Genomic DNA, 24378 nt, shown 5'->3' on the forward strand with positions numbered 1-24378 from the left:
AAAGTGGCGTCTGGCGTATGGAGTTGCTCTGTCATAAAATTCACGGAACAAAATTGATGAGTGGCAGTTATTCCAGGGCCAAATTACAGGAAACCCGATTTTTTAAAAGACAACTTTTAAGTTACATATTCAGCTCCCTTGAGCGAGAGACAAATTTTCAAAAATACGGAGAAGTTATTTATATGAGCCAAATATTGATAATTTTGGTCCTATTTAGCTTAGTCAATTATAATGATGATAAATAACGATTATTACTGGTTGTAGTCCGATATATTATCAACATGATTAGATGTAAAGGCAGAGCTTAGTAGAAAAAGTGCGAGTTTTTTCGACAAGCTAATCGACAATTGTTTAAACGGAAAAAATCGAAAGAATTTAGGCGGATCGTTTAGCATTATAAATTCACTGATTCCCTAGGGGCGCTGGTCTTCTGTTCAGGGCTTTTGCATATTCACGGCTTATGTGCGTGAAAACTTTTGACAGAACCAAGAAGCCGACAAAAGGCAAATTTTTACAAGACCACTCAAATGTAGTAATTTTTGCTGCCATAAATGGAAATACAACCTTCAGAAATTAGGACAAGTCTTTAGTTACACGAGCTAAATAATGACAAGAGTTTGAGATCCTAGCAAGCTTGGACGCTTGTTATAAGGATAACTAACAGTTTAAAATTAGTCATAGCACTATGATGGATCATCAGGAAAAGATATACAAATGAAGAGCGGATTAGAATGCGATTTTTTCACAAGCTGAACAACTGTTAAGTTTAACAGTTGGAAAGATTGCAGCCAGATCTGCCAGCATCCGAAACAATCTGAATCCAGAGAGGTACCGAACACAGACTGGGTTGTAGGAAAATTCACTAGGCATCCAAAAACACAATTTATGTCCAAAAAAATAGAAACCGCTTCCAGAGACCACTTTTTTGTGATGTCGATATTCTTATAATTTTTGCAAAGCCAAATTCGACATAAGTGTTAGAGCGATGTCAGTTTTGAAAAAACCGGAAAAATCATTTACCGGACAATTCTTTAGTTAAGTTTTTAGCTCCGATTCATTGAGCGAGAGATATTTTTAAAAATTAAAGATTTTTGGTTACACGAGCTAAATGTTGATGTCGTACGATAGCGTTGAGAAGCTACCGTGTTCGGACGCTTCGAATGTTGATAATCAACAGTTAAAAATTGTTGATGGATCGACATATTACCATCATAGGTTGATATATAAGCAAAGCGCATATTAGAAAGAATTAGCGTTCGGGTTTTTGTGACAAGGTAAACAAAAAGTTAAAAAAAAATAAAAAATGCAGCTAGATCGTAATTGTCCCTTGTCATAAACTTTCCTGTGATAAGGGCAGCAATTAGATCCAAAAAGTCATCTTTTTTTGTAGGCCGCAAAAATTGCAAGTCTTACTCAAAAAAGCAATCGGTTCGGAAATGTGCTTTTTAAGTTTAACCTTATAATAGGATCCTTTGAATTGTAACAGTATATATGATTATAACAAATAAATTGTGGCTAAAAGACATCCAAAAAGTCAACTTTAAGTTGAACACTCAAATAATTCGACTGAGCTTTTTTGAGAGCAGTTCTCAAAAGTTAGGACCTTTTTTGATTATAGAGGCTAAACATTAATACATTTGTTGTCCTATCAAGCTTATGTGCCTCTACTGATGATAATAAGTAGATTAAAATTAGTCATGGTCCGATGTAAGCTCTTCAAAAGGGTTTTTTTGATTTATACAAGGCATGTAAGAAGTTTCGAGACAATATTTGGAAAATTAAGACCAAGTGGACGAGCTAAATTTTGGTTAAACCGAATTGCAATTTTTGCTTAGATATCTCTGAAGCTGCTAAATATTAGTAAAAGACGATTTATGATCCAATACAAAACAATGAGAGTAATAAGTATACGCAAGAAGTTTTACTAAAATATTACTACTAGAACTACAGAAACCGACCAATTCGATCATGTTTTTCATTTTACAATAGTTATAATCAAAACTCGAAACCTGAATGAACTAAATTGCTCAATGCAGCTGTTGAAAAGAGATTTATTATACTTCAAACACTTTTTTGCCTAATTAACAATTGAATTATGTTCAGACCTGTCAACCAAAAGAACGAGGAGAAAATCACCGTCAATATTTGTTGTCATCAGTTTTTCCTTGAATGCTGAGCTCTCACGAATTATTTCTCTTTTTGGTGACATTGTTACTCTGAGAAAAGAGTAGGTCACCTCGCTAATGACTTCATTACCTTTGAATCTCTCAATGACACTTATTACATCCCTTGCATTTTTCTTGGAAACGTTAGAAATAACCTAATTTGAGCATAATTCTAATTGTTGTTGCTTAAGTAGCTTATGCAACTGTTTTCAGTGGATCCATCTGCCAGCGAATTGAACTCCCAATTATTTATGTGACAATATCTGTAAAATATATTGCCTTGGAAGAACTTTGGCAATCCCAGCCGTCGTAACGTTAGGCTTCAACCGTTTTCACCTTTTAATAAGTTCAATGCAAATCTCGCTCAATCATTCGTTATGTCAAAACTGTATGGCGCCTTATTTCTTCGATGCCTTTTTACAAAAGGAAGTTAACAATTGACTGTACACGTTAACTTTGATTGAAGCACAAATTTTTTGCTGATCCTGACATCATACCTGACGTTGCCCACAAGAGTCCAAAAGATTTGACTTACCTAGCCAAATGAGACTGACTTTACGTTTGACGAGAAGACATTCAGTGTTCTTTTTTCACACAATCCGAAAAACGCTGAAAGGATACCTGCGCTTTTAGCAACAGACTCGAAGCAACCGCACAGCTTAACTGAGATACACGAATCGTTCTTACAACATTTCACGAAAGTGATCGAAACAAAACTGGACCAACGTACAGAAGCCTAACTCGGAATTCGTTTGTTTTGAAAAAACCATCTTTTTAGTGGTCACACTCTTTTGAAATCTCTCGGAAGCTGGAAAATGTTTTTTTAATCTCCTTGACGGCACTTGTCAAAGATTCCGAAGCACATCTGCGCTTTTCATCCGTTATGCCTTGTAGCAGAAATGAAGCTACGCCTAATTAAACCTCATGCGTCAAATCTATCGGGGCCGCAAGAGACAGATTGTCAACTAGATAAAAAAACGTTGTGCCCGCGTACGCACAGATGTGTCCAATCTTCGCTGATTCAGGTTTCCGCAAACTCTCATCATTAAGTTTAGCTGTTCTCAGCATAAATTTCTTGTTGCAAAATTGCGTTTTGCCATTTGTGTTTGAATCAGACAAAGCGTGCAACAATACTTCGCCTGGTGATGATGAATATTCAGCGTCGGGGTGGTAGCTGGCAAGTCGGAAACAACAGCAATCTTGAAGTGGAAATTGAATTCCAAGTATCAGAATCATGCAGTTATTGCACAGCTATTCAACTGAGTTTGGATTTCCTGAATGAGGCAAAGTTCCTAACTAGAAACAAAGCAATAAATTGAAAGTTTTTAGAAAGAACGGAAGAGAAGCAGCTTTTTCTTGTTTCTTAAAAACTTTAAAAAGAAGATCATTAAGTTAATAACATGATCCCACTGTCGCTTATTCTCTCTCAGCCTGAGAGCTGTCAACTCAATATTTTCGAAGGGCGCGAGATTTGATGGAAGATTCGCAATCGCAAGCCACGCAGGCCATATTGATTTCGAAGCTGACTTCTTTATCTTAAACGTTCAAAACTCCGGCATTATATTCAAGACTAACAGGCAGTATTTTGTCATTAACGTCCTCTTCCACCTGTTCTTGTGCAAAAATAGAGTCGGTGTTCTTCTGAACAATTCCTACAATTTGGTCGGTGAATTCCAACATCCATCGATATCCCAAACCAGAAACCTTTAAGAGCTTTGCCTGCTCAGTCTGCGTTTAATGGTACTTTTTCTCGAGTTATGTCTAGGAACATTTCGAGGGGTATTCATTGCTTGTTTTAACTTGTTCAATTCATCAGCTTCACCATCAGATGTTACATGCTTCGCTACAATAAGACACGCACGCACAACACAAAGTTGGGAGTTCAATGATTCTCTCGGCACAGCCTCATCTTCGGTAGAAGTATTATAGTAGCTAGGTTCAACAGCGGAGACATTGGTGTGAGGAGGAGCAGTTTCAGACAAATCAACAACTTCAAGGTCTGCAGTTTCAGAGAAATTGGGATTCGGGGTAAGAAAACTTGAGAAAGTCAAAAGTTTTTCTAGTTGTTTGTTCGCCAAAATCGTCCTTGCTAAATGAACTTCTTGCCCTTTTTCACTGGAATTTTTCAGGAAAATCTTCGATTCGCTGCAATCTTTGTCGTTTCCTTCGATCATTTTTTGCACACAAATTTGGCGCCGTTTCCGTGAAATATTTGAATTGAAAAATTGAATCCGTTGATAATTGAATCAATCAAACTGTTTTTTTTTCAGTGCAGCGTGGGGATAGCTGATTGCTTCAACATCACCAGTTCCATGGAGTTGGGCAATTGGACACTTACTGTCAGGGTTGCCCAAAAAGTTGCTGCCGTAGAAAACCAATAGCTTTCTTGATCTCCTTGATAACTCAGTTGATCTCCTTGATAACTTTCAACTGAGTACACTGACTCCATTCCATTCGATTATTTAGTACTTGCAATTAGAAACTCAGCAATGGTTTGCAAATCGAGCTGCATCTACCATTGTTCTCGACCCTTTGCATTCCTCTGCTGACTTGTACACTAAAATTGGTTTTCATCAGATGCTCATCAGCATGATCAGTTTGTTCAAGAAATGCCCACAGACCAGTTGGGCGTTTTTTGCAGGTTTTAACACATCACCTTCATAAAATATGCCGTCTCTACCGAAACAGTCAAAGTTGATTTTGAATTTTGCGTCTTTACATCGACTCTAACAGTCTCAGCAAACAATCAAACGTAGTGTATAAACTCTCGTTTTCGATCAAAGTCTTGTACTTTTCTTATGACAATCGGTCGACATTCACTCGACATCTCTTCCTTACCGACAAACGATTTCAGAGGAAACTTGTCTATCCCATTGCGCTGGTACTACACTTTTTGCTTGCGTCTCGTTTGATGCTGGAAAACTTTAAAGTCTAGTTGACTGTAAGAAGGTGGAAACGGACAATTAGTGAAAAAGTTAGGGTCGGGAAAAATTTAAAAGAATCAAGCAATAACTGCAATTAGTCAATCAAGCAAACAAATCTTATATGCTGAAGAGCATCAATGAACGGACCATTATCGAGTCCAGAAATCAGTTAGGCAATTCTGCTTTAACTCTTTTTTCACAGCGCTTCTCTAAGTCTAGACACATTTGATTGGCTGCGTTTCTTGCGGCTTTTAAGGCAAACACTTGGTTTTGGGGTTGTTGCCTTGCAACAGCGCATTGAAAAGCGAAGAGTAACAATGGGCGAACCTCAAGTAATTTTCCCTTACAGCAAGTTCAATGTCTTGAAAATTTAAATTTTAGTGCATAACGTTTAAAAGTTAGTTGCCGTTAGTTTGTGTAGTAAAAAATTGCTAAACGCAACAGGTTATGACCCAGGAGACTTACTATCGAAAACCTCCGACCTCTGTGAATCAATTCTTCTGCGCTGTTCTGTATTTTTCCTATCCGGGCTCAGCATTTTTGTGTGCAGCTCGCATTCGACTTCATCACCAAATAATTTTCTTGCGAGCACCCGGCCAAATTTACGCGGTTCAGGTCCAGCCTGGATCTGAACAAATTTTCTCCTTTGAACTCAAAAGCAGGGTCCAACCTGCTGTCATTGTTGTCAATGAATTGTTCTTTTCCGCGAAGCATCAAGTTCACAAAGATTTAAAGCACGCTATATGACGTTTTCCTGTGTTCTGGCCTTCAATTTCTCTTTATGCTTTTCGTCTAAGTTATTTCCAAGCTGTTGAACGACACGCTGTTGAATCTTGTCACAAGTATTTTTCCAACATCGGACTCTTTGACTGAGTTGTGAGAATAGTTCGATAGTTTCTATTTTGGCTACCGTAGAACTATCTTCATTCATTTCGGATGGTTTTAGATACGAGGGCACAATTTTGTCTTTTTGCTGGCTGAATAACGTCCTTGCACAAGACAGAACAATCAGACCACGAATCGTTGGAACTGGAGTAGAAAACCTCAACACTAGTTCTATTTTTAAGAGTTCTTTTTAATCAGTTTTTGAAGAAATTAGTCTTAAATGTTGCAGTTTTCGCAAGTCTGATGAGAATCTTAGATGATTTCATTTTGCTGAAATTATACCGCCTAAAGAAAGTAGAAGCTGAACAGATGCAAACTATTTTTGAGGCAAAAAAAATTAAAACCAGCTACGCATACCAATAACTTCAACTCCGCCTGGCACCAGCCTGTTTTGCCGTCAGCTTTAGGTGAGCGGACCAGTGCACACTTGTGGTTTAGCACAAAGTTCCGGGTTTTCTCTTCTTGACGGATAACTCAGGAATAAAGACGGGCAATAGCAAATGCATCGCCACCAGGGAGTAGCATAATTTCTCCATTCCATTGACTCCATTCCATTCGATTATTATGTACCCACAATTAGAAACTCAGCAATAGTTTGCAAATCGAGCTGCACCTACAATTCTTCTCGACCTTCTGCATTCCTCCGCTGACCTGAACACTAAAATTGGTTTTCATCAGATTCTCTTCTTCATGATCACTATGTTCAAGAAATGCCCACAGACCAGTTGGGTAGTTTTTCGCAAGTTTTAACACATCACCTTCATGAAATATGCCGTCGCTACAAAAACAGTCAAAGTTGATTTTGAATTTTGCGTCTTTACATCGACTAGAACAATCTCAGCAAACAATCAAACGTAGTATATAAACTGCCGTTTTCGATCAAACCTTGTGTTTTCATGTGGCAATCGATCAACATTCACTCGACATCTCTTCCCGACAAACTATTTCTGAACAAACTTGTCTATCCCATTGCGCTGGTACTACACTTTTTTGCTTGCTCTCATTTGTTACTGAAAAACTTTAAAGTCTAGTTAACTGTAAGAAGGAGGAAACGGACAATTAGTGAAAAAGTTATGGTCGGGAAAAAGTTTAAAAGAATCAAGAAATTACTGCAAATACTCAACCAACGAAACTGATCATATATGCTGAAGAGCATCAATGAACGGACTACTGCCGAATCCAGAAATCAGTTAGGCAATTGTGATTTAACTCTTTTTTCACAGCGCTTCTCTAAGTCTAGACACATTTGATTGGCTGCGTTTCGTGCGTCTTTTAAGGCAAATACTAGGTTTCGGGGTTATTTCCTTGCAACGACGCCATGAAAAGCAAAGAGTAACAATGGTCGAACCTCAAGTAATTTTCCCTTACAGCAAGTTCAATGTCTTGAAAATTTAAGAAATTTTAGTGCATAACGTTTAAAAGTTAGTTGCGGTTAATTTGTGTAGTAAAAAACTGCTGAACGCAACAGGTTTTGACCCAGGACACTTACCATCGAAAACCTCCGCCCTCTGTGAATCAATTCTTCTGCGCTGTTCTTTATTTTTCTATCCGGGCTCAGCATTTTTGTTTGCAGCTCGCATTCGACTTCGTCACCAAATATTTTTCTGAAAAAGTTCAAAAGAGTCAAGAAATAACTGCAAATAGTCAATCAACGAAACCAATCATATATGCTGAAGAGCATCAGTGAACGGACCAATACCGAATCCAGAAATCAGTTAGGCAATTCTGCTTTAACTCTTTTTCACAGCGCTTCTCTAAGTCTAGACACATTTGATTGGCTGTTTTTCGTGCGTCTTTTAAGGCAAATACTGGGTTTCGGGGTTATTGCCTTGCAACAACGCCTTGAAAAGCGAAGAGTAACAATGGTCGAACCTCAAGTAATTTTCCCTTACAGCAAGTTCAATGTTTTGAAAATTTAAGAAATATTAGTGCATAACGTTTAAAAGTTAGTTGCCGTTAATTTGTGTAGTAAAAAACTGTTGAACGCAACAGGTTATGACCCAGGAGACTTGCTATCGAAAACCTCCGCCCTCTGTGAATCAATTCTTCTGCGCTGTTCTGTATTTTTTCTATCCTGGCTCAGCATTTTTGTTTGCAGCTCGCATTCGACTTCGTCACCAAATAATCTTCTGAAGAAGTTTAAAAGAATCAAGAAATAACTGCAAATAGTCAATCAACGAAACAAATCATATATGCTGAAGAGCATCAGTGAACGGACCACTACAGAATCCAGAAATCAGTTAGGCGATTCTGCTTTAACTCTTTTTTCACAGTGCTTCTCTAAGTCTAGACAAATTTGATTGGCTGCGTTTCCTGCGTCTTGTAAAGCAATTACTAGGTTTCGGGGTTATTTCCTTGCAACAACGCCTTGAAAAGCGAAGAGTAACAATGGTCGAACCTCAAGTAATTTTCCCTTACAGCAAGTTCAATGTCTTGAAAATTTGAGAAATTTTAGTGCATAACGTTTAAAAGTTGGTTGCCCTTAATTTGTGTAGTAAAAAACTGCTGAACGCAACAGGTTATCACCCAGGAGACTTACTATCGAAAACCTCCGCTCTCTGTGAATCAAATTTTCTGCGCTGTACTGTATTTTTTCTATCCGGGCTCAGCATTTTTGTTTGCAGCTCGCATTCGACTTCGTCACCAAATATTTTTCTGTAGTTTCAAAGAATCAAGAAATAACTGCAAATAGTCAATCAACGAAACAAATCATATATGCTGAAGAGCATCAATGAACGGACCACTCCCGAATCCAGAAATCAGTTAGCAATTCTGCTTTAACTTTTTTCACAGCGCTTCTCTAATTCTAGACACATTTGATTGGCTGCGTTTCGTGCGTCTTTTAAGGCAAATACTAGGTTTCGGGGTTATTTCCTTGCAGCAACGCCTTGAAAAGCGAAGAGTAACAATGGTCGAACCTCAAGTAATTTTCCCTTACAGCAAGTTCAATGTCTTGAAAATTTGAGAAATTTTAGTGCATAACGTTTAAAAGTTGGTTGCCCTTAATTTGTGTAGTAAAAAACTGCTGAACGCAACAGGTTATCACCCAGGAGACTTACTATCGAAAACCTCCGCTCTCTGTGAATCAAATTTTCTGCGCTGTACTGTATTTTTTCTATCCGGGCTCAGCATTTTTGTTTGCAGCTCGCATTCGACTTCGTCACCAAATATTTTTCTGAAGTTTAAAAGAATCAAGAAATAACTGCAAATAGTCAATCAACGAAACAAATCATATATGCTGAAGAGCATCAATGAACGGACCACTACCGAATCCAGAAATCAGTTAGCAATTCTGCTTTAACTTTTTTCACAGCGCTTCTCTAATTCTAGACACATTTGATTGGCTGCGTTTCGTGCGTCTTTTAAGGCAAATACTAGGTTTCGGGGTTATTTCCTTGCAGCAACGCCTTGAAAAGCGAAGAGTAACAATGGTCGAACCTCAAGTAATTTTCCCTTACAGCAAGTTCAATGTCTTGAAAATTTGAGAAATTTTAGTCCATAACGTTTAAAAGTTGGTTGCCCTTAATTTGTGTAGTAAAAAACTGCTGAACGCAACAGGTTATCACCCAGGAGACTTACTATCGAAAACCTCCGCTCTCTGTGAATCAAATTTTCTGCGCTGTACTGTATTTTTTCTATCCGGGCTCAGCATTTTTGTTTGCAGCTCGCATTCGACTTCGTCACCAAATATTTTTCTGAAGTTTAAAAGAATCAAGAAATAACTGCAAATAGTCAATCAACGAAACAAATCATATATGCTGAAGAGCATCAATGAACGGACCACTACCGAATCCAGAAATCAGTTAGCAATTCTGCTTTAACTTTTTTCACAGCGCTTCTCTAAGTCTAGACACATTTGATTGGCTGCGTTTCCTGCGGCTTTTAAGGCAAATACTGGGTTTTGGGGTTATTGCCTTGCAACAGCGCACTGAAAAGCGAAGAGTAACAATGGTCGAACCTCAAGTAATTTTCCCTTACAGCAAGTTCAATGTCTTCAAAATTTAAGAAATTTTAGTGCATAACGTTTAAAAGTTGGTTGCCCTTAATTTGTGTAGTAAAAAACTGCTGAACGCAACAGGTTATGACCCAGGAGACTTACTATCGAAAACCTCCGCTCTCTGTGAATCAAATTTTCTGCGCTGTACTGTATTTTTTCTATCCGGGCTCAGCATTTTTGTTTGCAGCTCGCATTCGACTTCGTCACCAAATATTTTTCTGAAGTTTAAAAGAATCAAGAAATAACTGCAAATAGTCAATCAACGAAACAAATCATATATGCTGAAGAGCATCAATGAACGGACCACTACTGAATCCAGAAATCAGTTAGCAATTCTGCTTTAACTTTTTTCACAGCGCTTCTCTAAGTCTAGACACATTTGATTGGCTGCGTTTCCTGCGGCTTTTAAGGCAAATACTGGGTTTTGGGGTTATTGCCTTGCAACAGCGCATTGAAAAGCGAAGAGTAACAATGGTCGAACCTCAAGTAATTTTCCCTTACAGCAAGTTCAATGTCTTGAAAGTTTTAGAAATTTTAGTGCATAACGTTTAAAAGTTGGTTGCCCTTAATTTGTATAGTAAAAAACTGCTGAACGCAACAGGTTATGACCCAGGAGACTTACTATCGAAAACCTCCGCTCTCTGTGAATCAAATTTTCTGCGCTGTACTGTATTTTTTCTATCCGGGCTCAGCATTTTTGTTTGCAGCTCGCATTCGACTTCGTCACCAAATATTTTTCTGAAGTTTAAAAGAATCAAGAAATAACTCCAAATAGTCAATCAACGAAACAAATCATATATGCTGAAGAGCATCAATGAACGGACCACTACCGAATCCAGAACTCAGTTAGCAATTCTGCTTTAACTTTTTTCACAGCGCTTCTCTAAGTCTAGACACATTTGATTGGCTGCGTTTCCTGCGGCTTTTAAGGCAAATACTGGGTTTTGGGGTTATTGCCTTGCAACAGCGCATTGAAAAGCGAAGAGTAACAATGGTCGAACCTCAAGTAATTTTCCCTTACAGCAAGTTCAATGTCTTGAAAATTTTAGAAATTAGTGCATAACGTTTAAAAGTTTGTTGCCCTTAATTTGTGTAGTAAAAAACTGCTGAACGCAACAGGTTATGACCCAGGAGACTTACTATCGAAAACCTCCGCCCTCTGTGAATCAATTTTTCTGCGCTGTTCTGTATTTTTCTATCCGGGCTCAGCATTTTTGTTTGCAGCTCGCATTCGACTTCGTCACCAAATATTTTTCTGAAAAAGTTCAAAAGAATCAAGAAATAACTGCAAATAGTCAATCAACGAAACAAATCATATATGCTGAAGAACATCAATGAACGGACCACTACCGAATCCAGAAATCAGTTAGGCAATTCTGCTTTAACTCTTTTTTCACAGCGCTTCTCTAAGTCTATACACATTTGATTGGCTGCGTTTCGTTTGTCTTTCAAGGCAAATACTAGGTTTCAGGGTTATTTCCTTGCAACAACGCCTTGAAAAGCGAAGAGCAACAATGGTCGAACCTCAAGTAATTTTCCTTACAGCAAGTTCATTGTCTTGAAAATTTAAGAAATTTTAGTGCATAATGTTTAAATGTTGGTTGCCCTTAATTTGTGTAGTAAAAAACTGCTGAACTCAACAGGTTATGACCCAGGAGACTTACTATCGAAAACCTCCGCTCTCTGTGAATCAATTTTTTTGCGCTGTACTGTATTTTTTCTATCCAGGCTCAGCATTTTTGTTTGCAGCTCGCATTCGACTTCGTCACCAAATATTTTTCTGAAGTTTAAAAGAATTAAGAAATAACTGCAAATAGTCAATCAACGAAACCAATCATATATGCTGAAGAGCATCAATGAACGGACCAATACCGAATCCAGAAATCAGTTAGGCAATTCTGCTTTAACTCTTTTTCACAGCGCTTCTCTAAGTCTAGACACATTTGATTGGCTGTTTTTCGTGCGTCTTTTAAGGCAAATACTGGGTTTCGGGGTTATTGCCTTGCAACAACGCCTTGAAAAGCGAATAGTAACAATGGTCGAACCTCAAGTTATTTCCCCTTACAGCAAATTCAATGTATTGAAAATTTAAGAAATTATAGTGCATAAGGTTTAAAAGTTAGTTGCCGTTAATTTGTGTTGTAAAAAACTGCTGAACGCAACAGGTTATGACCCAGGAGACTTACTGCCGAAAACCTCCGCCCTCTGTGAATCAATCCTTCTGCGCTGTTCTGTATTTTTTCTATCCGGGCTCAGCATTTTTGTTTGCAGCTCGCATTCGACTTCGTCACCAAATATTTTCCTGAAAAAGTTCAAAAGAATCAAGAAATAACTGCAAATAGTCAATCAACGAAACAAATCATATATGCTGAGGAGCATCAATGAAGGGACCACTACCGAATCCAGAAATCAGTTAGGCAATTCTGCTTTAACTCTTTTTTCACAGCGCTTCTCTAAGTCTAGACACATTTGATTGGCTCTTTTTCGTGCGTCTTTTAAGGCAAATACTGGGTTTCGGGGTTATTGCCTTGCAACAACGCCTTGAAAAGCGAAGAGTAACAATGGTCGAACCTCAAGTAATTTCCCCTTACAGCAAATTCAATGTATTAAAAATTTAAGAAATTATAGTGCATAACGTTTAAAAGTTAATTGCCGTTAATTTGTGTTGTAAAAAACTGCTGAACGCAACAGGTTATGACCCAGGAGACTTACTGCCGAAAACCTCCGCCCTCTGTGAATCAATTCTTCTGCGCTGTTCTGTATTTTTTCTATCCGGGCTCAGCATTTTTGTTTGCAGCTCGCATTCGACTTCGTCACCAAATATTTTTCTTAAAAAGTTCAAAAGAATCAAGAAATAACTGCAAATAGTCAATCAACGAAACAAATCATATATGCTGAGGAGCATCAATGAAGGGACCACTACCGAATCCAGAAATCAGTTAGGCAATTCTGCTTTAACTATTTTTTCACAGCGCTTCTCTAAGTCTGGACACATTTGATTGGCTCTTTTTCGTGCGTCTTTTAAGGCAAATACTGGGTTTCGGGGTTATTGCCTTGCAACAACGCCTTGAAAAGCGAAGAGTAACAACGGTCGAACCTCAAGTAATTTCCCCTTACAGCAAATTCAATGTATTAAAAATTTAAGAAATTATAGTGCATAACGTTTAAAAGTTAATTGCCGTTAATTTGTGTTGTAAAAAAACTGCTGAACGCAACAGGTTATGACCCAGGAGACTTACTGCCGAAAACCTCCGCCCTCTGTGAATCAATTCTGCGCTGTTCTGTATTTTTTCTATCCGGGCTCAGCATTTTTGTTTGCAGCTCGCATTCGACTTCGTCACCAAATATTTTTCTTAAAAAGTTCAAAAGAATCAAGAAATAACTGCAAATAGTCAATCAACGAAACAAATCATATATGCTGAGGAGCATCAATGAAGGGACCACTACCGAATCCAGAAATCAGTTAGGCAATTCTGCTTTAACTATTTTTTCACAGCGCTTCTCTAAGTCTGGACACATTTGATTGGCTCTTTTTCGTGCGTCTTTTAAGGCAAATACTGGGTTTCGGGGTTATTGCCTTGCAACAACGCCTTGAAAAGCGAAGAGTAACAACGGTCGAACCTCAAGTAATTTCCCCTTACAGCAAATTCAATGTATTGAAAATTTAAGAATTTATAGTGCATAACGTTTAAAAGTTAGTTGCCGTTAATTTGTGTTGTAAAAAACTGCTGAACGCAACAGGTTATGACCCAGGAGACTTACTGCCGAAAACCTCCGCCCTCTGTGAATCAGTTCTTCTGCGCTGTTCTGTATTTTTTCTATCCGGGCTCAGCTTTTTTGTTTGCAGCTCGCATTCGACTTCGTCACCAAATATTTTCCTGAAAAAGTTCAAAAGAATCAAGAAATAACTGCAAATAGTCAATCAACGAAACAAATCATATATGCTGAAGAGCATCAATGAAGGGACCACTACCGAATCCAGAAATCAGTTAGACAATTCTGCTTTAACTCTTTTTTCACAGCGCTTCTCTAGGTCTAGACACATTTGATTGGCTGCTTTTTGTGCGTCTTTTAAGGCAAATACAGGGTTTCGGGGTTATTTCCTTGCAACAACGCCTTGAAAAGCGAAGAGTAACAATGGTCGAACTTCTAGTATTTTTCCCTTACAGCAGGTTCAATGTCTTGAAAACTTAAGAAATTTTAGTGCATAACGTTAAAAGTTAGTTGCCGTTAATTTGTGTAGTAAAAAACTGCTGAACGCAACAGGTTATGACCCAGGCTACTTACTATCGAAAACCTCCGCTCTCTGTGAATCAATTTTTCTGCGCTGTACTGTATTTTTTCTATCCGGGCTCAGCATTTTTGTTTGCAGCTCGCATTCGACTTCGTCACCAAATATTTTTCTGAAAAAGTTCAAAAGAATCAAGAAATAACTGCAAATAGTCAATCAACGAAACAAATCATATATGCTGAAAAGCATCAATGAACGGACCACTACCGAATCTAGAAATCAGTTAGGCAATTCTGCTTTAACTCTTTTTTCACAGCGCTTCTCTAAGTCTAGACAAATTTGATTGGCCGTTTTTCGTGTGTCTTTTAAGGCAAATACTGGGTTTCGGGGTTATTGCCTTGCAACAACGCCTTGAAAAGCGAAGAGTAACAATGGTCGAACCTCAAGTAATTTCCCCTTACAGCAAATTCAATGTATTGAAAATTTAAGAAATTATAGTGCATAACGTTTAAAAGTTAGTTGCCGTTAATTTGTGTTGTAAAAAACTGCTGAACGCAACAGGTTATGACCCAGGAGACTTACTATCGAAAACCTCCGCTCTCTGTGAATCAATTTTTCTGCGCTGTGCTGTATTTTTTCTATCCGGGCTCAGCATTTTTGTTTGCAGCTCGCATTCGACTTCGTCACCAAATATTTTTCTGAAAAAGTTCAAAAGAATCAAGAAATAACTGCAAATAGTCAATCAACGAAACAAATCATATATGCTGAAGAGCATCAATGAACGGACCACTACCGATTCCAGAAATCAGTTAGGCAATTCTGCTTTAACTCTTTTTTCACAGCGCTTCTCTAAGTCTACACACATTTGATTGGCTGTTTTTCGTGCGTCTTTTAAGGCAAATACTGGGTTTCGGGGTTATTGCCTTGCAACCACGCCTTGAAAAGCGAAATGTAACAATGGTCGAACCTCAAGTAATTCCCCTTACAGCAAATTCAATGTATTGAAAATTTAAGAAATTATAGTGCATAACGTTTAAAAGTTAGTTGCCGTTAATTTGCGTTGTAAAAAACTGCTGAACGCAACAGGTTATGACCAAGGAGACTTACTGCCGAAAACCTCCGCCCTCTGTGAATCAATTATTCTGCGCTGTTCTGTATTTTTTCTATCCGGGCTCAGCATTTTTGTTTGCAGCTCGCATTCGACTTCGTCACCAGATATTTTTCTGAAAAATTTTAAAAGAATCAAGCAATAACTGCAAATCGTCAATCAACGAAACAAATCATATATGCTGAAGAGCATCAATGAAGGGACCACTACCGAATCCAGAAATCAGTTAGGAAATTCTGCTTTAACTCTTTTTTCACAGCGCTTCTCTAAGTCTAGACACATTTGATTGGCTGCGTTTCGTTCGTCTTTCAAGGCAAATACTAGGTTTCAGGGTTATTTCCTTGCAACAAGGCCTTGAAAAGTGAAGAGTAACAATGGTCGAACCTCACGTAATTTTCCCTTACAGCAAGTTCAATGTCTTGAAAGTTTAAGAAGTTTTAGTGCATAATGTTTAAAAGTTGGTTGCCCTTAATTTGTGCATTAAAAAACTGCTGAACGTAACAGGTTATGACCCAGGAGACTTACTATCGAAAACCTCCGCTCTCTGTGAATAATTTTTCTGCGCTGTACTGTATTTTTTCTATCCGGGCTCAGCATTTGTTTGCAGCTCGCATTCGACTTCGTCACCAAATATTTTTCTGAAAAAGTTCAAAAGAATCAAGAAATAACTGCAAATAGTCAATCAACGAAACAAATAATATATATGCTGAAGAGCATCAATGAATGGACCACTACCGAATCCAGAAATCAGTTAGGCAATTCTGCTTTAACTCTTTTTTCACAGCGCTTCTCTAAGTCTAGACACATTTGATTGGCTGTTTTTCGTGCGTCTTTTAAGGCAAATACTGGGTTTTGGGGTTATTGCCTTGCAACCACGCCTTGAAAAGCGAAGAGTAACAATGGTCGAACCTCAAGTAATTTCCCCTTACAGCAAATTCAATGTATTGAAAATTTAAGAAATTATAGTGCATAACGTTTAAAAGTTAGTTGCCGTTAGTTTGCGTTGTAAAAAACTGCTGAACGCAACAGGTTATGACCCAGGAGACTTACTGCCGAAAACCTCCGCCCTCTGTGAATCAATTCTTCTGCGCTGTTCTGTATTTTTTCTATCCGGGCTCAGCATTTTTGTTTGCAGCTCGCATTCGACTTCGTCACCAAATATTTTTCTGAAAAACTTTAAAAGAATCAAGCAATAACTGCAAATAGTCAATCAACGAAACAAATCATATATGCTGAAGAGCATCAATGAAGGGACCACTACCGAATCCAGAAATCAGTTAGGCAATTCTGCTTTAACTCTTTTTTCACAGCGCTTCTCTAAGTCTAGACACATTTGATTGGCTGCGTTTCGTTCGTCTTTCAAGGCAAATACTAGGTTTCAGGGTTATTTCCTTGCAACAACGCCTTGAAAAGTGAAGAGTAACAATGGTCGAACCTCACGTAATTTTCCCTTACAGCAAGTTCAATGTCTTGAAAGTTTAAGAAGTTTTAGTGCATAATGTTTAAAAGTTGGTTGCCCTTAATTTGTGTATTAAAAAACTGCTGAACGCAACAGGTTCTTACCCAGGAGACTTACTATCGAAAACCTCCGCTCTCTGTGAATCATTTTTCTGCGCTGTACTGTATTTTTTCTATCCGGGCTCAGCATTTTTGTTTGCAGCTCGCATTCGACTTCGTCACCAAATATTTTTCTGAAGTTTAAAAGAATCAAGAAATAACTGCAAATAGTCAATCAACGAAACAAATCATATATGCTGAAGAGCATCAATGAACGGACCACCACCGAATCCAGAGATCAGTTAGGCAATTCTGCTTTAACTCTTTTTTCACAGCGCTTCTCTAAGTCTAGACACATTTGATTGGCTGCTTTTCGTGCGTTTTTAAGGCAAATACTGGGTTTCGGGATTATTGCCTTGCAACAACGCCTTGAAAAGCGAAGAGTAATAATGGTCGAGCCTCAAGTAATTTCCCCTTACAGCAAATGCAATGTCTTGAAAATTTAAGAAATTATAGTGCATAACGTTTAAAAGTTAGTTGCCGTTAATTTGTGTTGTAAAAAACTGCTGAAAGCAACAGGTTATGACCCAGGAGACTTACTGCCGAAAACCTCCGCCCTCTGTGAATCAATTCTTCTGCGCTGTTCTGTATTTTTTTCTATCCGGGCTCAGCATTTTTGTTTGCAGCTCGCATTCGACTTCGTCACCAAATATTTTTCTGAAAAAGCTCAAAAGAATCAACAAATAACTGCAAATAGTCAATCAAAGAAACAAATCATATATGCTGAAGAGCATCAATGAACAGACCACTACCGAATCCAGAAATCAGTTAGGCAATTCTGCTTTAACTCTTTTTTCACAGCGCTTCTCTAAGTCTAGACACATTTGATTGGCTGCTTTTCGTGCGTCTTTTAAGGCAAATACTGGGTTTCGGGGTTATTGCCTTGCAACAACGCCTTGAAAAGCGAAGAGTAACAATTGTCGAACCTCAAGTAATTTCCCCTTACAGCAAATTCAATGTCTTGAAAATATAAGAAATTATAGTGCATAACGTTTAAAAGTTAGTTGCCGTTAATTTGTGTAGTAAAAAACTGCTGAACGCAACAGGTTATGACCCAGGAGACTTACTATCGAAAACCTCCGCTCTCTGTGAATCAGTTTTTCTGCGCTGTACTGTATTTTTTCTATCCGGGCTCGGGATTTTTGTTTGCAGCTCGCATTCGACTTCGTCACCAAATATTTTTCTGAAGTTTAAAAGAATCAAGAAATAACTGCAAATAGTCATTCAACGAAACAAATCATATACGCTTAAGAAGAGCATCAGTGAACGGACTACTACCGAATCCATAAATCAGTTAGGCGATTCTGCATTAACTCTTTTTTCACAGCGCTTCTCTAATTCTAGACACATTTGATTGGCTGCGTTTCGTGCGTCTTCAAGGCAAATACTAGGTTTCAGGGTTTTTTCCTTGCAACAACGCCTTGAAAAGCGGAGAGTAACAGTGGTCGAACCTCAAGTAATTTTCCCTTACAGCAAGTTCAATGTCTTGAAAATTTAAGAAGTTTTAGTGCATAACGTTTGAAAGTTAGTTGCCGTTAATTTGTGTAGTAAAAAACTGCTGAACGCAACAGGTTATGACCCAGGAGACTTACTTTCAAAAACCTCTGCTCTCTGTGAATCAGTTTTTCTGCGCTGTTCTGTATTTTTTCTATTCGGGCTCAGCATTTTTGTTTGCAGCTCGCATTCGACTTCGTCACCAAATATTTTTCTGAAAAATTTTAAAAGAATCAAGCAATAACTGCAAATAGTCAATCAACGAAACAAATCATATATGCTGAAGAGCATCAATGAACGCTGAAGAGCATCAGTGAACGGACCACTACAGAATCCCGGAATCGGTTAGGCAATTCTGCTTTAACTCTTTTTTCACAGCGCTTCTCTAATTCCAGACACATTTGATTGGCTGCGTTTCGTGCGTCTTTAAAGGCAAATACTAGGTTTCGGGGTTATTTCCTTGCAGCAACGCCTTGAAAAGCGAAGAGTAACAATGGTCGAACCTCAAGTAATTTTCCCTTACAGCAAGTTCAATGTCTTGAAAATTTAAGAAATTTTAGTGCATAACGTTTGAAAGTTAGTTGCCGTTAATTTGTGTAGTAAAAAACTGCTGAACGCAACAGGTTATGACCCAGGAGACTTACTATCGAAAACCTCCGCTCTCTGTGAATCAGTTTTTCTGCGCTGTACTGTATTTTTTCTATCCGGGCTCAGCATTTTTGTTTGCAGCTCGCATTTGACTTCGTCACCAAATATTTTTCTGAAAAAGTTTAAAAGAATCAAGAAATAACTGCAAATAGTCAATCAACGAAACAAATCATATATGCTGAAGAGCATCAATGAACGTACCACTATCGAATCCATAAATCAGTTAGGCAATTCTGCATTAACTCTTTTTTCACAGCGCTTCTCTAATTCTAGACACATTTGATTGGCTGCGTTTCGTGCGTCTTTTAAGGCAAATACTAGGTTTCAGGGTTTTTCCCTTGCAACAACGCCTTGAAAAGCGGAGAGTAACAATGGTCGAACCTCAAGTTATTTTCCCTTACAGCAAGTTCAATGTCTTGAAAATTTAAGGAATTTTAGTGCATAACGTTTGAAAGTTAGTTGCCGTTAATTTGTGTAGTAAAAGACTGCTGAACGCAACAGTTTATGACCCAGGAGACTTACTATCGAAAACCTCCGCTCTCTGTGAATCAGTTTTTCTGCGCTGTACTGTATTTTTTCTATCCGGGCTCAGCATTTTTGTTTGCAGCTCGCATTTGACTTCGTCACCAAATATTTTTCTGAAAAAGTTTAAAAGAATCAAGAAATAACTGCCAATAGTCAATCAACGAAACAGATCATATATGCTGAAGAGCATCAGTGAACGGACCACTACAGAATCCAGAAATCAGCTAGGCAATTCTGCTTCAACTCTTTCCACAGCGCTTCTCTAATTCCAGACACATTTGATTGGCTGCGTTTCGTGCGTCTTTTAAGGCAAATACTAGGTTTCGGGGTTATTTCCTTGCAGCAACGCCTTGAAAAGCGAAGAGTAACAATGGTCGAACCTCAAGTAATTTTCCCTTACAGCAAGTTCAATGTCTTGAAAATTTAAGAAATTTTAGTGCATAACGTTTGAAAGTTAGTTGCCGTTAATTTGTGTAGTGAAAAACTGCTGAACGCAACAGGTTATGACCCAGGAGACTTACTATCGAAAACCTCCGCTCTCTGTGAATCAGTTTTTCTGCGCTGTACTGTATTTTTTCTATCCGGGCTCAGCATTTTTGTTTGCAGCTCGCATTTGACTTCGTCACCAAATATTTTTGTGAAAAAGTTTAAAAGAAACAAGAAATAACTGCAAATAGTCAATCAACGAAACAAATCATATATGCTGAAGAGCATCAATGAACGGACCACTACCGAATCCATAAATCAGTTAGGCAATTCTGCATTAACTCTTTTTTCACAGCGCTTCTCTAATTCTAGACACATTTGATTGGCTGCGTTTCGTGCGTCTTCAAGGCAAATACTAGGTTTCAGGGTTTTCCCTTGCAACAACGCCTTGAAAAGCGGAGAGTAACAATGGTCGAACCTCAAGTTATTTTCCCTTACAGCAAGTTCAATGTCTTGAAAATTTAAGGAATTTTAGTGCATAACGTTTGAAAGTTACTTGCCGTTAATTTGTGTAGTAAAAGACTGCTGAACGCAACAGTTTATGACCCAGGAGACTTACTATCGAAAACCTCCGCTCTCTGTGAATCAGTTTTTCTGCGCTGTACTGTATTTTTTCTATCCGGGCTCAGCATTTTTGTTTGCAGCTCGCATTTGACTTCGTCACCAAATATTTTTCTGAAAAAGTTTAAAAGAATCAAGAAATAACTGCAAATAGTCAATCAACGAAACAAATCATATATGCTGAAGAGCATCAATGAACGTACCACTACCGAATCCATAAATCAGTTAGGCAATTCTGCATTAACTCTTTTTTCACAGCGCTTCTCTAATTCTAGACACATTTGATTGGCTGCGTTTCGTGCGTCTTTTAAGGCAAATACTAGGTTTCAGGGTTTTTCCCTTGCAACAACGCCTTGAAAAGCGGAGAGTAACAATGGTCGAACCTCAAGTTATTTTCCCTTACAGCAAGTTCAATGTCTTGAAAATTTAAGGAATTTTAGTGCATAACGTTTGAAAGTTAGTTGCCGTTAATTTGTGTAGTAAAAGACTGCTGAACGCAACAGTTTATGACCCAGGAGACTTACTATCGAAAACCTCCGCTCTCTGTGAATCAGTTTTTCTGCGCTGTACTGTATTTTTTCTATACGGGCTCAGCATTTTTGTTTGCAGCTCGCATTTGACTTCGTCACCAAATATTTTTCTGAAAAAGTTTAAAAGAATCAAGAAATAACTGCCAATAGTCAATCAACGAAACAGATCATATATGCTGAAGAGCATCAGTGAACGGACCACTACAGAATCCAGAAATCAGCTAGGCAATTCTGCTTCAACTCTTTCCACAGCGCTTCTCTAATTCCAGACACATTTGATTGGCTGCGTTTCGTGCGTCTTTTAAGGCAAATACTAGGTTTCGGGGTTATTTCCTTGCAGCAACGCCTTGAAAAGCGAAGAGTAACAATGGTCGAACCTCAAGTAATTTTCCCTTACAGCAAGTTCAATGTCTTGAAAATTTAAGAAATTTTAGTGCATAACGTTTGAAAGTTAGTTGCCGTTAATTTGTGTAGTGAAAAACTGCTGAACGCAACAGGTTATGACCCAGGAGACTTACTATCGAAAACCTCCGCTCTCTGTGAATCAGTTTTTCTGCGCTGTACTGTATTTTTTCTATCCGGGCTCAGCATTTTTGTTTGCAGCTCGCATTTGACTTCGTCACCAAATATTTTTCTGAAAAAGTTTAAAAGAATCAAGAAATAACTGCAAATAGTCAATCAACGAAACAAATCATATATGCTGAAGAGCATCAATGAACGGACCACTACCGAATCCATAAATCAGTTAGGCAATTCTGCATTAACTCTTTTTTCACAGCGCTTCTCTAATTCTAGACACATTTGATTGGCTGCGTTTCGTGCGTCTTCAAGGCAAATACTAGGTCTCAGGGTTTTTTCCTTGCAACAACGCCTTGAAAAGCGGAGAGTAACAATGGTCGAACCTCAAGTAATTTTCCCTTACAGCAAGTTCAATGTCTTGAAAATTTAAGAAATTTTAGTGCATAACGTTTGAAAGTTAGTTGCCGTTAATTTGTGTAGTAAAAAACTGCTGAACGCAACAGGTTATGACCCGGGAGACTTGCTATCGAAAACCTCCGCTCTCTGTGAATCAGTTCTGCGCTGTACTGTATTTTTTCTATCCGGGCTCAGCATTTTTGTTTGCAGCTTGCATTTGACTTCGTCACCAAATATTTTTCTGAAAAAGTTTAGAAGAATCAAGAAATAACTGCCAATAGTCAATCAACGAAACAAATCATATATGCTGAAGAGCATCAGTGAACGGACCACTACAGAATCCAGAAATCAGTTAGGCAATTCTGCTTTAACTCTTTTTTCACAGCGCTTCTCTAATTCTAGACACATTTGATTGGCTGCGTTTCGTGCGTCTTTTCAGGCAAATACTAGGTTTCGGGGTTATTTCCTTGCAGCAACGCCTTGAAAAGCGAGGAGTAACAATGGTCGAACCTCAAGTAATTTTCCCTTACAGCAAGTTCAATATCTTGCAAATTTAAGAAATTTTAGTGCATAACGTTTGAAAGTTAGTTGCCGTTAATTTGTGTAGTAAAAAACTACTTAACGCAACAGGTTATGACCCAGGAGACTTACTATCGAAAACCTCCGCTCTCTTTGAATCAATTCTTTTGCGCTGTTCTGTATTTTTTCTATCCGGGCTCTGCATTTTTGTTTGCAGCTCGCATTCGACTTCGCCACCAAATATTTTTCTGAAAAAGTTCAAAAGAGTCAAGAAATAACTGCAAATAGTCAATCAACGAAACAAATCATATATGCTGAAGAGCATCAATGAACGGACCACTACCGAATCCAGAAATCAGTTAGGCGATTCTGCTTTAACTATTTTTTCACAGCGCTTCTCTAATTCTATACACATTTAATTGGCTGCGTTTCGTGCGTGTTTTAAGGCAAATACTAGGTTTCGGGGTTATTTCCTTGCAGCAACGCCTTGAAAAGCGAAGAGTAACAATGGTCGAACCTCAAGTAATTTTCCCTTACAGCAAGTTCAATGTCTTGAAAATTTAAGAAATTTTAATGCATAACGTTTAAAAGTTAGTTGCCTTTAATTTTTGTAGTAAAAAACTGCTGAACGCAACAGGTTATGACCCAGGAGACTTGCTATCGAAAACCTCCGCCCTCTGTGAATCATTTCTTCTGCGCTGTTCTGTATTTTTTCTATCCGGGCTCGGGATTTTTGTTTGCAGCTCGCATTCGACTTCGTCACCATATATTTTTCTGAAGTTTAAAAGAATCAAGAAATAACTGCAAATAGTCATTCAACGAAACAAATCATATACGCTTAAGACGAGCATCAGTGAGCGGACAACTACCGAATCCATAAATCAGTTAGGCAATTCTGCATTAACTCTTTTTTCACAGCGCTTCTCTAATTCTATACACATTTAATTGGCTGCGTTTCGTGAGTCTTCAAGGCAAATACTAGGTCTCAGGGTTTTTTCCTTGCAACAACGCCTTGAAAAGCGAAGAGTAACAATGGTCGAACCTCAAGTAATTTTCCCTTACAGCAAGTTCAATATCTTGAAAATTTAAGAAATTTTAGTGAATAACGTTTGAAAGTTAGTTGCCGTTAATTTGTGTAGTAAAAAACTGCTGAACGCAACAGGTTATGACCCGGGAGACTTGCTATCGAAAACCTCCGCTCTCTGTGAATCAGTTTTTCTGCGCTGTACTGTATTTTTTCTATCCGGGCTCAGCATTTTTGTTTGCAGCTTGCATTTGACTTCGTCACCAAATATTTTTCTGAAAAAGTTTAAAAGAATCAAGAAATAACTGCCAATAGTCAATCAACGAAACAAATCATATATGCTGAAGAGCATCAGTGAACGGACCACTACAGAATCCAGAAATCAGTTAGGCAATTCTGCTTTAACTCTTTTTTCACAGCGCTTCTCTAATTCTAGACACATTTGATTGGCTGCGTTTCGTGCGTCTTTTAAGGCAAATACTAGGTTTCGGGGTTATTTCCTTGCAGCAACTCCTTGAAAAGCGAAGAGTAACAATGGTCGAACCTCAAGTAATTTTCCCTTACAGCAAGTTCAATATCTTGAAAATTTAAGAAATTTTAGTGCATAACGTTTGAAAGTTAGTTGCTGTTAATTTGTGTAGTAAAAAACTACTTAACGCAACAGGTTATGACCCAGGAGACTTACTATCGAAAACCTCCGCTCTCTTTGAATCAATTCTTTTGCGCTGTTCTGTATTTTTTCTATCCGGGCTCAGCATTTTTGTTTGCAGCTCGCATTCGACTTCGTCACCAAATATTTTTCTGAAAAA

The sequence above is a fragment of the Convolutriloba macropyga genome, chromosome 10 (assembly GCF_964194025.1).
Source record: "Convolutriloba macropyga chromosome 10, txConMacr16.3, whole genome shotgun sequence".
Lineage (NCBI taxonomy): Eukaryota > Metazoa > Xenacoelomorpha > Acoela > Convolutidae > Convolutriloba > Convolutriloba macropyga.